The sequence below is a fragment of the Triturus cristatus genome, chromosome 2_1 (assembly GCF_964204655.1).
Source record: "Triturus cristatus chromosome 2_1, aTriCri1.1, whole genome shotgun sequence".
In the NCBI taxonomy this organism is placed as follows: domain Eukaryota; kingdom Metazoa; phylum Chordata; class Amphibia; order Caudata; family Salamandridae; genus Triturus; species Triturus cristatus.
In genome coordinates, this window is record NC_140581.1 from 644147260 (window position 1) to 644163635 (window position 16376).

The following is a 16376-nucleotide window of genomic DNA, read 5'->3' on the forward strand; positions in this document are numbered from 1 at the left end:
ACAAAAGAATAGCTATTCACATATATGGACATACAGAAATCATTTAGTCAACAGAGTGGGAGGGGAAACTAAACTGCTTACATCAGTTGGAATAGCCTAAATGATCATGGAATGTGTCTACCTACCTCTACCCTAGCCATAATGCCCGAAACCATTTAGGAACCACAATCATGCCACCCTTTTAATTTGCTTAATGTGTTAAGCTTCTTGATTACCTTCTCAAAGTTAGTCATTGTTCTTTTCATAAGACTACTGTCTCTGGGCTTCCATGTCAACTGTGTCACTTTCCAATTAAGGGTCTCTGAGCTCACACTTGTCAAAATCAGGAATCCCTTTCACAGCCCTCAGGAACCTCCCTTTATCCCTGTTAAAATTGTCTCTTTTATTCCTCCTTTCGGTTCTGCTTGCAGAGCTCATTAGCAATAAGTTTACCCCACTTCTTGAGTATAATTGCTCAACTTGGGTACACTGGGTTGGCTAAGACATGGTGAAGTGTCTGGATCAACTTACAGTGCTTTTAAAGAATGTGGTCTACTTCCTTGACCCGAATTAACTCTGTGCCGTCAGCATGTGTATGTAATTTATGTAAGCCACTTTCCAGCCAGGAGCAGGCTAGTAGGGGAAAGCAAAACTGGAATGTCACCTCTTGAAAACCATTTGATATTAAAGACCGCCTCTGTCCCATTATACCTCCTTGTGACCGGGTCAAAAAAATCAACTCCATTCGCTTCTAATGATACTCTTGCCTGGAATACACACTCTAATACTTTCATTACTGTTTTTCTTTGTTGAGTGGAAAGAATATAGCCATGCAAAACTTTAACTGATGACTTGCTTGAGTGAATGTGTAGAGAAACTTCATACACGCACTATCTAAAAATACATTTCAACACTTATGTAATAAGAAAACAAATGTGCATGTTTTTTAATTTTTTTTTAAATTAGTTAAGCCATTATACATTTACAGAGAGCATTAACATATAAAAAAATTAAGATAAAAAAGCACCAGTGAGAGATTAGTCAAGTAAAAGAATAAACAAGATCAATAACATTTGTATAATCTGTAATAAAAGATACATGTATAGGCCCCCACATGGGAGTTTCAGCCCCTAACACATTAATTAAGTTCTAAATGCGGATAGGCAGGTATCAAAAAGGGCCAGCTAAAGAAAGTAACTAATGGCTTATAACTAGCCTATGACTATATTAACCGAGGGGATATGCAATTTTTACCACCAGAGAACCTTCCGAGCCCACAGGGTCTACTTGTTATCTTATATTGCGGATGTCATAAATTCAATAAAAAAGGCCCCCAAATTTTAGCGCCCATTCTACGCTTCTGTAGCCCTTTAATAACATATAGGTTGGTTTCTAATTTGCATATAGCGAATAGTCTTCTTCTCCACATCTCAAACGTAGGAGGTTACTCTGTCGCCACAGAGAAGCTATACATAATCTTGCCACAGCAACAGCAATATATATTAAATATCTAAATGTGTACATTCCCTGTGTATGCATATCCTCCTCTAGCACCCCTAGCAACATAACTGTTGGGGTTATCTCAATCTGTACCCCCGTGGCTTCCGTTAAAAAAATCTGCATCCTATTAATCAATAATCTTAGATCAGGGCATGTGGCAAACATATGAACTATATCTGCCTGATCTTTCCCACACCTGGTGCATTTATCCTCGCGTATCCCCCCCCAGCGTGCAATTTTCTCCGGCGTATAGTATAAGTTAAACATAGTTTTATACTGCTGTGTTTTTAAATTGGAGGATATTAGAAGTTTGTCAGCTAATGTAATAGATTCTTGCAAAATATTACCCTCTACAGATAGTCTAGCATTCCATTTAACATTTTGTGCCTCCAAATCATCCTTTTGTACTTCCGTTTTTTGATATATATTACCAATTTTTCCCCGACCCTTCACAACTTCTAATAGATTATTCTTATGTGCTAAGAGTGAGGCATCCCCTCTTTTGTTCAGATAGCTCCTGATCTGTAAGTGTTTTAAAAAATCTGCTTTGGGACGATCATAATTAGCCATTAATGAAGTATATGTCCTGGTACCACTGCTGTCAACTAGGTTCCCTAAAGTCAGAATTCCTTTGCTTCTCCATCTGCTCATAATACCATCCGAAATAATTGATGGCAATAAAGTTGTGGCATCCATAGGGGTATAATAATTAATCCTACCAATCTTCATATGTCGCCTGATCTGGAGGCAGGCCTTATGGGCGGCTTGAAGCACCTTAAAACGTATTTTTTTAATAATAACTTGGTTCGAGGATTTTAAAGAAAGTTCTCTCTGCCATAGAGCCTAGTAACAGCTGAAAAATGTGAGGAGTTTCCTCTGTATATTCCTCATTTGCCCCAACCAATAAAATTCCCACATATTGCAATAGGCAAGCCCAGTAATACAACTGGAAGTTAGGAACTGGCCAAACTTCTCGTTCACGCTGAAGAGTCATAAATTTCCATGCTTGACGAGGTTTGCCCTGTACCCATAAAAAACAACTACAGATAGACTGTAGTCTCTGAATCTGCTTTCTTGCGATTTCTAGTGGGACTGCCCTAAAAAAATAAAGAACCTTTGGCAAGATGTTCATTTTTAGAACATTACATCTTCCCAACATTGATAAATGAAGACATTCCATCCTATCCAAATCTTTTTTGATCTTACAGAGCAGAGGCTCCCAATTAGATATGACCATCGTGTCAAGGGATGCGTTCAAGCGGACTCCCAAATATATTGCCTCCTCCACAACTCTTGGGTCATTAAAATGTGTCTGATCGGTGCATATAACCTGTGTCTTTGCTAGGTTTAGTTTATACCCGGAGCTCATCCCAAAAATTGATGCAAGTTGTTCGGTCTCCATCAACGTGATGGCGGGATCTGGTGTGACTATTGCTATGTCATCTATATATGCAAAGATTTTAACCCGTTCTTGCCTAGGGCCTAGTAATGATGTGTTTAGCTTTTGTTCCAATAAATTCAAGAACGGGTTAATATATAGCGCGAATAGCAGGGGCAACCCTGCTGGGTACCTCTTAGTATAGATACAGGATTCGATTCTAACCCTAGCGCACACACTCGCGCTTTTGGTGATCTGTACATTGTTTTAATTGCCTGAATAAACCCAGCACCGAACCCATACCACCTCATTGTTGCCCAAAGAAATTCCCAGGAGACACTATCAAAAGCTTTTTCTGCATCCAGTAGTATCACTCTGTTTGGCAATTTACGTTTATTGGCGATATCCAGCATTGTCATAACTCTACTTATATGATTGACCGTGCCTATACCTGGTATGAAACCATGTTGATGGACCAAAACTAGGGGTGTAATCACGCGAGAAAGCTGCGATGCTAATATCTTTGCATAGATTTTCCGATCGCAATCTATAAGCAAGATCAGTCTAAACGACCATGGCAGTGTGGGAGGTTTATCTTTTTAAAGAAAGATAATGATACTGGCTTCATCCCAAGATGCAGGGGCAGTGCCCTCTTGTGCCTCCCAAAAAACAGCTAGCATTTCTGATTGTATTTCTGGCAATATAAATGTATATAGTTCTAATGGAAGCCTATCAGAGCCAGCAGCTTTCCCTGTAGCTAGTGAACCAACTGCGTCTATCAACTCTTGCATTGAGATAGGCTCCTCTAGTATTCTCTGATCTTCTTAATTCACAGTTTCCCCAAGAGGATCTCTATAGAAATCCTCCCCTCCTCTTTGAGTGTCATTGTCTGCTGAGTACAGTTCCTCATAAAAAACCCTAAAAACCTCTAGAATCCCCTCCAATGTTTCTACTATGCTTCCTGCGGAATCCTGAATTGCCGGAATAGAATTTTCTACCTCTTTAGATCTAATCTTCTTCGCAAGGCATCTCCCTGTTGTCTCCCCAAACTCATAACACTCGTTTTTAAAAGGCTGGTATTTCTTTGCAATGTCTTTGGCCCATTCCTCATTTATCTTAGGTTTGCACCATGCCACCTCTGTTTGTGCCTGTGCAATATCTAACTTTCCCTGTACTGCTTCTATCAAATTGCACTCAGAGCATCGTAGTTCCTCATATAACTCCATTTGGTGCTGTCTGAGTTGTTTCTGCGCATGCAGTACAAAGCTTAATATCACTCCCCTAAGTCCTGCTTCATTGCATCCCAGACTATACCATATTTAGTGGAGTTATGATTTATGGCTAGAAATTGTGTTACCCATTTTCGTACGCGACTAATAAACTCTTCATTTAGTAGTAGCTTTCTGTCAAAGGAGAGTGGACTTCTGGGTGGTATTAAGCCATGCATTACAAGTTTCAAAAGTACTGGGTTGTGATCCGAGGTTATTCGGGGAAAAATCTGCATATTTGCATCTTTTAGATAAGTTTTCGTTACAAAGAAATAATCTAGCCTAGATAGCTTTTGATGAGGGCAGGAGTAATGTGTGTACCCTGGTTCTGGATGTTTTAACCTGGGCCATACATCGGCTAGGCCATGTTCGTCAAGAAGCTGCTGTAAGGCTTTGTGTATCTTAGGTTTCTTGCCAGCGTATTTATCTCCCCCAACCTATGAGTCACTTCTCCTAATTGGATATTGAAATCCCTGTAAGTATTAGAGGGGTTGCCCAGTTGGCCAATTCTAAATTTAAGTATTCAATGATTTGTGAATCATCATGATTCGAGCCGTATACAGAACAGATTGTAGACTTCTCATTAGCTGTAATACATTTGATCATGGCCCATCGCCCATATTTATCTGCTGCCCTTTTTGTGATTTTTAAAAGGCCTTTTTTCGAAAGTATAGCAACAAATCTAGTGGTAGTCCCTTGAGAAGTACACACCTGTAGCTCATAACCTAGCTCCTTTAATATAATGTGTTTGCTCCAAGGGACATGTGTCTCTTGGATACAGACTACATTGGGTGACATATTCCTTATTTCACGTGCCACTCTTTGCCGTTTCCCCCTCTCGTTGAGTCCCCGCACATTAAATGTACATACAGTTAAAAATGCCATCTTGTCCTGGTTTAAACAAACAGACATAATTTCCTGTCTCTCTTAAAATCATCTCTCTTCCTTTCATAAATTTTGTAGTTACTACTGGCTTTAAAAAAAATACTTTTTACCCTCCCATCCCCACCCCCGTTGGTAGCCACCCTCCTCTCTACAACGCGACGCCACCCCTCCTCCCCACATCGGCCTCCTCTACCACTGAAGGCGACCCCCCTGCCCTCCCCAGCAGAGAGGCTGATAGACCCAACGGTCTACAGTGATGGAGAGTGTTGGACTTGGCCCTTCTGGCAGGTTCACCCCTGAACTTTTTGCTTTTTATTGGTGACTTGGTGTGGTAATTTTTTGGGTTTCTGCGCACTTTCCCTGTGTCCCAGGGTAAAGTGCGTGCGTGCTCTGAGTGCATGTGGTGAGATAGGCCTGCCCTCCCATAGGAATGCATGGGGAATGTATGTGTCCCTAGTAGTTCCTGATGCGTGGGGTGTGCAGGCCCGAGTTTGGTATGTGCGGACTCGTGGGAGTGAATGCTGCGCGATGATGTGTGCGGCGTGCATGTACCTAGTGTGGAAGTGCCACTTCTAGAAGTGGGCACTTCTGTGGGCAGTGTGTCTGTCGCGTGATTGGCTGGTCGTGTCATGTGATGGGCTAGGGATTCCCCAGAGTCAGGATGAGTCACCCAGTGGTGAATGGGGAGATCAGCAGCTAGATGGGTGGGAGGAGTACACCTGGGTCCTGAATAGGACAGGGTTTTCCACACACAATGCTGGCCCCGCCCCCTGTGGTGCGACTGACGACCCTAGCCCTGCCAGTGAATAGAGTGAGGGGCTGAGCACATCAAGGGTGCTCCCCAACCAGCTGCGACTGGTTTTCCCCCTCACCCTGAACCAAGAACAAAGACTTTTACTGTATAAAAAGGGGCTGTGTCCCCTTACAAGTTGTTCTCTGCCAGGATCTTACCTGAGGGGGGCTGCTGCTGCTGCCGCTGGACCAGAGGACCGCCACGTGGACTACCTCCCTGCCTGGAGGCCCAGTGAGCTGGCTCTGGGTCCAGCCTTGCCCCCCACCCCTGCCTTGCTGTGTGCAGGGGAGGACTTTGCTGGACTTTTGTGCTTAATTTCCCCTAAGCGCTGGGAGCGCTTTATTTGTATCCTTAAGGCGCCTGGGAGCTTTTTGTTGGCCTTTAGCGCTACGAGCGCTTTCACATTTTCTCCCTAGCGCTAGGAGCGCTGTATTTCTGGGAGCCGGTGCCCACCCGGCATTGTTACCACCATAGCGGGTGCCCACCCCGCCAGGGACCTGGCCGTTTTCTTGTGGTCATCCTCGCGGGTGCCTACCCCGCTTATGTGAGGTGATATCCTCGCGGGTGCCCACCCCGCATCACAGCCATCGTAATCACCGCCGCGGCCCCCGCGAAAACGGAAGTCAGGCAAGCCAGGTGAGGACGTGGGCGGGACCCTAGGCAGGAAGCGACGGGAGCCTACCCCGCGCGCCTGCGGAAGAGGAAGGGAGCGAGGCAGCGAGACGCGCTGCTCGGCCGGAGTGTTACCGGCAACAGAGACGCCCGAGTGGTGAATCCGCCCGGGGCTCCCGCGCAGTCACGGGAAGCCCCGCGCCGAGAGGAGACGCCGCCGGCAAGGGAAAGAGCCCCGCCGCCACCGGAGACGTCCAACCAGCGCCTGGAGAGTCCGGTGAGTGGGTTCTCTTGCCGGCCTGGTGAACGGAGCCAGCATTGGGTGTTGAGAGCGCTAGTGGCGCTCCAACGGAGAGGGGCACCTGCAGTCAGTCCAGAGCGGCCCCGCTTGGCAGTGGGCCGCTCCAACAAGGCCCCCCTCCCTCTAACTGCTGGAGTAGTATCATTGAGAGCCTTGAAGGCTCTACAGGGGCATATTCGTTTTCCGAGCCCACGAGGCTCCAAAGAGGCACATGGTCCTCGAGCCACAGAGGCTCCAACGGTTGGGGCATATTTGTTTTCAGAGCCACAGAGGCTCCAACGGGGCACATTTGTTTTCAGAGCCACAGAGGCTCCAACGGTGCACATTTGTTTATTGAGCCCACCAGGCTCCAACGTCAGGGGCGCATTCTTGTTATAGAGCCTGCGAGGCTCAGGGGGCATTTCTCGTGTGGAGCCCAGAGGGGCTCAGGGGGCCACGAGTGTTTGCTCAGAGCCCAGCGAGGCTCCAACGGAGGCCATACTTGTTTTAGGGCCCAGAGGTGCCCAGGCCTCAGTCCCTACAGCTGCCCAGCACTTAGTGGGCAGCTGCCACGTGTAGGCCCCCCCCCCACTGACATTGGGACATAGGGCGTCTTGCCCCTTCAAGGCCAGTTGGCCTAGGGACTGCCACAGATAGTGGCTAATGTGAGTTTTTGCGCCATTGTACCTTTCCCGCACCTCTGAATGTGTTTATGCGTCATGTGCTTTGCTTTACACCTCTGAATGTTATGCATCATGTGTTTATGTGCTTAGACCCCTACAGGTATTGTGATACTTAGGTGGTTGTTTTCTCCTTAGTACAGGTGGTACTAGGAAGGTCCTAGTTCCCTGCGTGATATTCCTAAAGGTGGTTAGGGTTGCGTAGGAGGTACTTTCTGGTTACCAGTAGTTACTGGTTGTGTGCTATATGTTCTATTTTTAGTGCTACAGTGATTGTATGTGCTATGTTCTAAAATATTATTCCTACGTTCTAAGTGCTATTTCTAAAGAGTGCTAATTCCTGACAGTGGTCCATGTGGCCCTGTCCCCTGTATATATAATCCCTTGTAAATTCTGCCCGTGCCTGTTGGCACATTGTAAAGTGTGTGTTTTTATCTAATGTGTTGTGTATAATACAAAGGTTATTTTTATATAATACCTTGTGTGGAGTTTCCTTTGTGGTGGGCCTTGGGTGTTGTTGCTGGGTGCGTGCGCAAACGCTTTACACATCGCCTCAGGGATAAGCCTGTCTGCTCGTGCCAAGCTACCAAGGGGGTGAGCAGGGGTTATCTTTGGCGTGTAACTTCCTTGCCCTGACTAGAGTGGTGGTTTCTGTCTGGCTTTGGCGCAAGCCCTAGCCAACCAGAAATCCCATTTCTAACATTGGTGATCAGCGGTGGGATTTGGACTTGCGTTTGCGCTGTACCGCAGCGGCAACTGGCCGCACTACAAAACTCTGCATTTAGATAAATCACATGGTATAGGGATTATTGTTCTAAGTTTGTTTTTAATTGTCATTTCTTTGGAAATGTGTTTTTGTGCACTGTGAGTTAGGTGTCCCTAGCTCGGGAGGGTAGATCATCCCCCTTAGTGCATTGTGGTTCTGGATTCACCAGAGGGTGGGATCCAGTGGTGGCAGCGTAATAGTGTCCTGTACATTTGTCCCCCGCCCTGCGCCCAGAGTTGGTACCTGTGTCACGTGGTGGTCAGGTTGAGGAATCAGGGGTGGTAGAAACTGCCTTACCAGTCCGAGGGGAGGGTTGTGTGTGTGGATGAGTGGTGTGTGGCACTAGGCAAGTGAGTGTGAGTTCTCTGGGATAGAGAGCTTGCTGAATCCTTTGTGAATTGTGTGTTCGTGTTAAGCTCTGACCCCTAGGTTCCCTGTGTGATCTTTTCTCAAGAACGTCCGCCAAAATGGAGCCAGCTTTTGATTTCTGTGATCTTTTTGGGTACAGTATGTTGGAGTTGGTAAGGTTCTGTGAAGAGAGAGACATAAGGGTGGATGAGTCAGACTCTCAGTCCGAACTTAGAAGCAGCCTGATCCTATGGCAAAAGGGTCAATGGGGTCTTGAGCGCAGTAGGATAAGGGCCCGGGCCTCACACCAGGAGGGTGGTGGGTCTGTGGGGAGCCCTGAAGATTTAGAAGAGGAGGAAGAAAGTAACCTGACAGGGACGCCAGTAGATAGTGGAGACCCCATAGATAGGGAGTCCCTTGCTGGGTCCAGTGTCAGGAGCAGCACCCCATCCCTTTCCCTGTCCCCAGAGGAGTGGGTAGATAGGAGGGAAGAAAGGGAGCATCAGCTGGCCATGGAGAAGCTCAGGATAGAGCATGCCAAGCTGGAGACCGAGAGGGTCTTAGCTCAGAAACAGATGGTGGAGGCTGAGCGGGCCTTTGCCACAGAGAAATTAGCTCTGGAGGGTAAGTTGTCCCCTGAGCGCAGTTGTAGTTGTCTGGGCTCCCCAGGGAGGGTTGAGTCCAGTGGTGACAGCGAGATAAAGTCCAGTGCAGAAAGTCCCATTCCCAGTTTACCCAGTCTGGTACCTGTTTCCCAAGAAGAGGAGTATAGGTTGAAATTCAGGGGCAGTAGGAAGCTGTCTCACCAGTCTTGGGACACGTTTGTGGGTGAATGCGAGGATGCACTGGATGATTGGGTAAGAGTAAACACGAAACGGGATTTTGAAGGACTGTATGCTCTGGTTATCAAAGAGCAGCTACTCAGTAGTTTTTAACCCGGGTTGCGCCAACACCTGTTGGGATATTACGATTTAGATGCTTGGGACCTTGCAAAAAGAGCAGACCGATGGGAAGGGGTCCCAAGTTCTGATGAGGAATGGGAGAGTGATTCCAACAGTAGTGGTTCAGAGATCCTCCAGCCCAGCGTGGTGGAGGAGGCTCAGTGTAGCCCAGCTAGGTCCCCGGATAGCGAGGAGGGTGTAGGGGCTTACGGCCTGGCTCAGTGGAGCGGGAGTAAGTGGGTGACCGAGGGTCCCCAGACGCACGAAACCCTGCCTCATGACTTGGATGGTTTCATGAGGGAACACCAAGTCTGGGACCTAGGCTGTCCTGTTAGTCCATTTGAGGAGGATCACCTAGTGTATGGAGGACCTGGAGCGTCTGTAAATAAAGCTCCAGTGGTTCTGATGTCTGGCAGTACCGCTCCAGTAGGGAGGGTACAGAAGTCCAGCGAGAGGAGTGGCATGGGGCGGTGTTCCCCGGTGGTGGAGCCAGTGGGTCAGGGACCAGCCGGGAGGGCTGAGTCTCCTCGAGGTGACCATGGTGACCACACGTCTGTCCTGGGGGATCTTCGCGCACTGTCAGGTGGACAGGGGACGGGAGATCTGCGCCAGGCAGACTGTCATGCAACATATGAGGCATATGTTCCTCTTGGGGGGATGGTGTGTAAGTCCCCCGAAGTCCTGGAGTGCCAGGCAGGTATTCCACCAAAGGTTCTAGACCTGAGGTTGGGAGGCCAGGTTCAGGATCAGCCTGACCTGAAGGGTAGGACGACTGTAACCAGTGTCCTGACCGGTTCTTCTTCCAGAGGTACCGCCCCAGTTGGTAGGGAGCAGGACTCTGGAAGGGGGTGCAGAGGGTGGGAGAGCCCACCTCTGACCCCAGTGCAACCTGAGGGGTTAAACCCTAGGTTGGGAGACCAGTTCTCAGGGAGGGGTCCTGAGCTGGTAGGTGAATTGCGTTACGGGGTCGCCTCTCAGAGGAAGAGAGGGCGGAACCCCAGAAGAAGAGGTAGGGGGAGGAGAGCCTCACCCGTGACTTTTGGTCAGCTTGAGGGTACAGACCCTAGGCTGGAGGATCAGTGGCAGTTTAGAACTGCCCTGATGAGGGGTAGAGTGGAGAATGGCCGCTATGTGCCAGGGGTTACTACCCCCCACTCTATGGTTAGGCAAAGACCGGTGGCACCTGGGTGGCCTAGGGCCTGGTCTTGGCCGCGGACAGCTTGGGAGTACCAGTGGGGTAGCCCAGTTGGTCCAGACAGTGGTGTTAGAAAGAATTCCATGGGTTCACCGCGGCGTAGAACCGGAGGTTGTCCCTGCAGTTGCGGGCCCGCGTCCATGTTCTATCGCCCCAAGCAGGGAAGTCCATCACGGTGGTGATTGGTCTGCCCTGCGTTTTGGCTGGAAGGGGGTTGTGTTGGACTTGGCCCTTCTGGCAGGTTCACCCCTGAACTTTTTGCTTTTTATTGGTGACTTGGTGTGGTAATTTTTTTGGTTTCTGCGCACTTTCCCTGTGTCCCAGGGTAAAGTGCGTGCGTGCTCTGAGTGCATGTGGTGAGATAGGCCTGCCCTCCCATAGGAATGCATGGGGAATGTATGTGTCCCTAGTAGTTCCTGATGCGTGGGGTGTGCAGGCCCGAGTTTGGTATGTGCGGACTCGTGGGAGTGAATGCTGCGCGATGATGTGTGCGGCGTGCATGTACCTAGTGTGGAAGTGCCACTTCTAGAAGTGGGCACTTCTGTGGGCAGTGTGTCTGTCGCGTGATTGGCTGGTCGTGTCATGTGATGGGCTAGGGATTCCCCAGAGTCAGGATGAGTCACCCAGTGGTGAATGGGGAGATCAGCAGCTAGATGGGTGGGAGGAGTACACCTGGGTCCTGAATAGGACAGGGTTTTCCACACACAATGCTGGCCCCGCCCCCTGTGGTGCGACTGACGACCCTAGCCCTGCCAGTGAATAGAGTGAGGGGCTGAGCACATCAAGGGTGCTCCCCAACCAGCTGCGACTGGTTTCCCCCTCACCCTGAACCAAGAACAAAGACTTTTACTGTATAAAAAGGGGCTGTGTCCCCTTACAAGTTGTTCTCTGCCAGGATCTTACCTGAGGGGGGCTGCTGCTGCTGCCGCTGGACCAGAGGACCGCCACGTGGACTACCTCCCTGCCTGGAGGCCCAGTGAGCTGGCTCTGGGTCCAGCCTTGCCCCCCACCCCTGCCTTGCTGTGTGCAGGGGAGGACTTTGCTGGACTTTTGTGCTTAATTTCCCCTAAGCGCTGGGAGCGCTTTATTTGTATCCTTAAGGCGCCTGGGAGCTTTTTGTTGGCCTTTAGCGCTACGAGCGCTTTCACATTTTCTCCCTAGCGCTAGGAGCGCTGTATTTCTGGGAGCCGGTGCCCACCCGGCATTGTTACCACCATAGCGGGTGCCCACCCCGCCAGGGACCTGGCCGTTTTCTTGTGGTCATCCTCGCGGGTTCCTACCCCGCTTATGTGAGGTGATATCCTCGCGGGTGCCCACCCCGCATCACAGCCATCGTAATCACCGCCGCGGCCCCCGCGAAAACGGAAGTCAGGCAAGCCAGGTGAGGACGTGGGCGGGACCCAAGGCAGGAAGCGACGGGAGCCTACCCCGCGCGCCTGCGGAAGAGGAAGGGAGCGAGGCAGCGAGACGCGCTGCTCGGCCGGAGTGTTACCGGCAACAGAGACGCCCGAGTGGTGAATCCGCCCGGGGCTCCCGCGCAGTCACGGGAAGCCCCGCGCCGAGAGGAGACGCCGCCGGCAAGGGAAAGAGCCTCGCCGCCACCGGAGACGTCCAACCAGCGCCTGGAGAGTCCGGTGAGTGGGTTCTCTTGCCGGCCTGGTGAACGGAGCCAGCATTGGGTGTTGAGAGCGCTAGTGGCGCTCCAACGGAGAGGGGCACCTGCAGTCAGTCCAGAGCGGCCCCGCTTGGCAGTGGGCCGCTCCAATGAGGCCCCCCTCCCTCTAACTGCTGGAGTAGTATCATTGAGAGCCTTGAAGGCTCTACAGGGGCATATTCGTTTTCCGAGCCCACGAGGCTCCAAAGAGGCACATGGTCCTCGAGCCACAGAGGCTCCAACGGTTGGGGCATATTTGTTTTCAGAGCCACAGAGGCTCCAACGGGGCACATTTGTTTTCAGAGCCACAGAGGCTCCAACGGTGCACATTTGTTTATTGAGCCCACCAGGCTCCAACGTCAGGGGCGCATTCTTGTTATAGAGCCTGCGAGGCTCAGGGGGCATTTCTCGTGTGGAGCCCAGAGGGGCTCAGGGGGCCACGAGTGTTTGCTCAGAGCCCAGCGAGGCTCCAACGGAGGCCATACTTGTTTTAGGGCCCAGAGGTGCCCAGGCCTCAGTCCCTACAGCTGCCCAGCACTTAGTGGGCAGCTGCCACGTGTAGGCCCCCCCCCCCACTGACATTGGGACATAGGGCGTCTTGCCCCTTCAAGGCCAGTTGGCCTAGGGACTGCCACAGATAGTGGCTAATGTGAGTTTTTGCGCCATTGTACCTTTCCCGCACCTCTGAATGTGTTTATGCGTCATGTGCTTTGCTTTACACCTCTGAATGTTATGCATCATGTGTTTATGTGCTTAGACCCCTACAGGTATTGTGATACTTAGGTGGTTGTTTTCTCCTTAGTACAGGTGGTACTAGTAAGGTCCTAGTTCCCTGCGTGATATTCCTAAAGGTGGTTAGGGTTGCGTAGGTGGTACTTTCTGGTTACCAGTAGTTACTGGTTGTGTGCTATATGTTCTATTTTTAGTGCTACAGTGATTGTATGTGCTATGTTCTAAAATATTATTCCTACGTTCTAAGTGCTATTTCTAAAGAGTGCTAATTCCTGACAGTGGTCCATGTGGCCCTGTCCCCTGTATATATAATCCCTTGTAAATTCTGCCCGTGCCTGTTGGCACATTGTAAAGTGTGTGTTTTTATCTAATGTGTTGTGTATAATACAAAGGTTATTTTTATATAATACCTTGTGTGGAGTTTCCTTTGTGGTGGGCCTTGGGTGTTGTTGCTGGGTGCGTGCGCAAACGCTTTACACATCGCCTCAGGGATAAGCCTGTCTGCTCGTGCCAAGCTACCAAGGGGGTGAGCAGGGGTTATCTTTGGCGTGTAACTTCCTTGCCCTGACTAGAGTGGTGGTTTCTGTCTGGCTTTGGCGCAAGCCCTAGCCAACCAGAAATCCCATTTCTAACAAAGAGCCTCGTACCCACCCCAGTACCCCCGAGTGCCTATTACCCCTATCTTCACCATAAACCAAACAGTAATGTTTAAACAGTGTAGGGGGAGAACCCCCCCCCAAAACAAGACAGGGATTTCACTAGCATGCGGATCAGCATAAATCTTTAACATTCTGCAGAGACTACAAACATTATTCCGGCCGACGTATAGCTAGGGTTTCCCTTACTTATGTGTTATCCATCCTAGGGTTTAATCTCTTGCAAATACTCTTTTGCTTTCAGCTCGGATGTAAAAAATCTTGTTTTCTCTTTATATATTATTTTCAACTTAGCTGGGCTTAAGAGGAATGCTTGTGCACCCTTATCTTGGAACGTTGTAATTAACTGCCGTAGTTGCTACCTTTTTTCCACCGTTGTAGGACAGAAATCAGGACGAACAAAAAACTCTACACCAAGCGCTTTTCTCTGTCTGTCTGGCCTGGCTAAATCATACAACGCCTGCCTGGTCAGAAAATTAGACAGGCATATCATTAGAGCTCTGCACCTCAAATTGGTTTGATTCTGTTTCATTTGAAAGGGAAATCTGTGGGCCCATTGTATTTCAGTGTCCCATACCCATTGAGCCAGTTCCAGAAAAGCCTCTGTAAAAACTTTCACAACACATTTACGGGGGTTTGAACTTTCGACCCCTTCAGGTATGCCAAGAATTCTTAAATTATTCCCCGTAGGTGATTTTCCATGTCCTCAATCTTCCAGGATAGGTCATCTGTATGTGTTGTCAGTGCGTCAGTAGCTATTTTTTGTGCTGCCATCTCATCCTCAAGAGTAGAGATTCGATTCACAGCTTCGGATATCCTTTCCGCAATTTCTGAACAGGATTTGGACACCCTCCGAATCGAATTCTACAATTTCCTGCATGCGCCTTGAGTTTTCTGGCTTTCTGCCCAGCTCTCTTCTCTATGTGCCATCATTGTCTCGTATATGACTGTCAATGAAATACCCTCTGGCCGCTCAAGTGAACAGTGTTGGTCTTGCCCCCCCAGTAAAGGCATATTATTGGGTCCATTGCCCAACTTCTCCTTTGAGGTTTGACCTAGAGTGACCTGTGTATTAATCCACTGTGATGCGTGTGGTATTTTTTTCTTGCGTACAGTCCGAGAGCTAGATGCCCTGTTATCACTCCTCCTGACATATCCTGCTGGTTTCGCTCCACTGCCCACTTGCTAAACCGGAAGGTCTTATTCGTCACCAGATGAACTTGAGTGGTCTGAGAGCGAGAAAAAGGGTCCCACTGTATCTATCTCCATCAAATTTACACCCTCAGTTTCTAAACCGTCATTGGAACTGTTTATTCTGTTTGCACACACCCTGCTGCCAGAAGACAACAGAGCTTCTGTTTCCAGGCTTATAGGTGTTTCTAAAGTCACCGCGGCTGGTGAGGCCCCCCTCCTAGTATCTGGCAGTGAGACCTGTGTTTGCACAGCAGGACTAGAACAGAGATCAGAGTCCCCCTCTCTCACTAACATTGTGTTAGTCTTAGTAGATCCTGTAATCCCACCGTCTCCCTTGCTCACCTTGGCAGAGTCTCTTAATGCGGCAGCTTCCTAGGGTGCGTCCAGTCCCAAAGTCAGCTTTTTGCCTTTCCTGGCTGCCGTGAAGGTCGCGGGGTCACTCTTTTCCCGCTTTTGGTGTTATTGACCTGGCTGTTATTGCAATCTTCAGCCACTCCATGTCGTTGTTTGTTTGAGGCGTTTTCCGGAGGCTTGCTCAGTATGACGCTTCTTCCTGTACCGCGGGTCTTTCCGCCCCTTGCACTCTTCAGTGGCATCCCGGAATGGCCAAGAATCCTGCCTTGTCCCGCAGACACCCGCCAGAAGACTCCTCCACAGCTTCGGAAGCGCAGCGATCTTGGGCAGCCCGCTACGAAGTATTTGGCCAGAAGTAAGTCCCACAGCATTCCCAGTAGCAATTGATGTCTCGTAGCAGTTAGCAGCTAGCTAATAGGTTTTTTTTCCATAGTCCATGCCAATCCGGCATCTCACATTAGACGGGGTCAGGGAGGTCAGGCTACGAGCACTCACTCTGCTGAGATACCAGCCGCCATCTTGCCTCCGTTCATCGGGACCCAAATGTGCATATTTTCAGATTGAAACTTCATTATATGGCAACCACATTCTATCCAATGTCAGCTAAGTATTTCTACGAAAGCATAACAGGATTTTTACAGAAAAATATGTCTTAACGCATTAATCCAAGTTATGGACACCCAGCTTCTGTTCACCTGCCGTAAGAGCGAAGAGTTCGATGGAGGAAGGATCCGCGAGTGCCTTGGGGCTGTTTTTAATTGGTTTCAACTCTGCAGCCTCAAGTGCAACTCGGACAAATCCGAAATACTATTCTTCGGATGCCCATCGGAACCAGATTGGCATGGATGGTGGCCTGCTGACATGTTCCCTCCAAGTCAGTCATCTAAGTGGGCTAAGAACCTGGGAGTAAAAATCGACAATGAGCTTTCGCTAAAATCCCAGGTTTCTACTCTGACGGGAACATGTTTCGGGATCCTTAGAATGTTGCGTAAATTCCTTCCCCTTTTATCTGAGGAACATCGGAGGATAACTGTTCAGGCACTTATAGGATCCAGATTGGACTACGCAAATGTGCTATATCTGGATCTGCCAGAATATCTTCTTCAGCGTCTGCAGGTGACCCAGAACGCTGCTGCTCGAGCGATCTTTGGTCTGCATCGT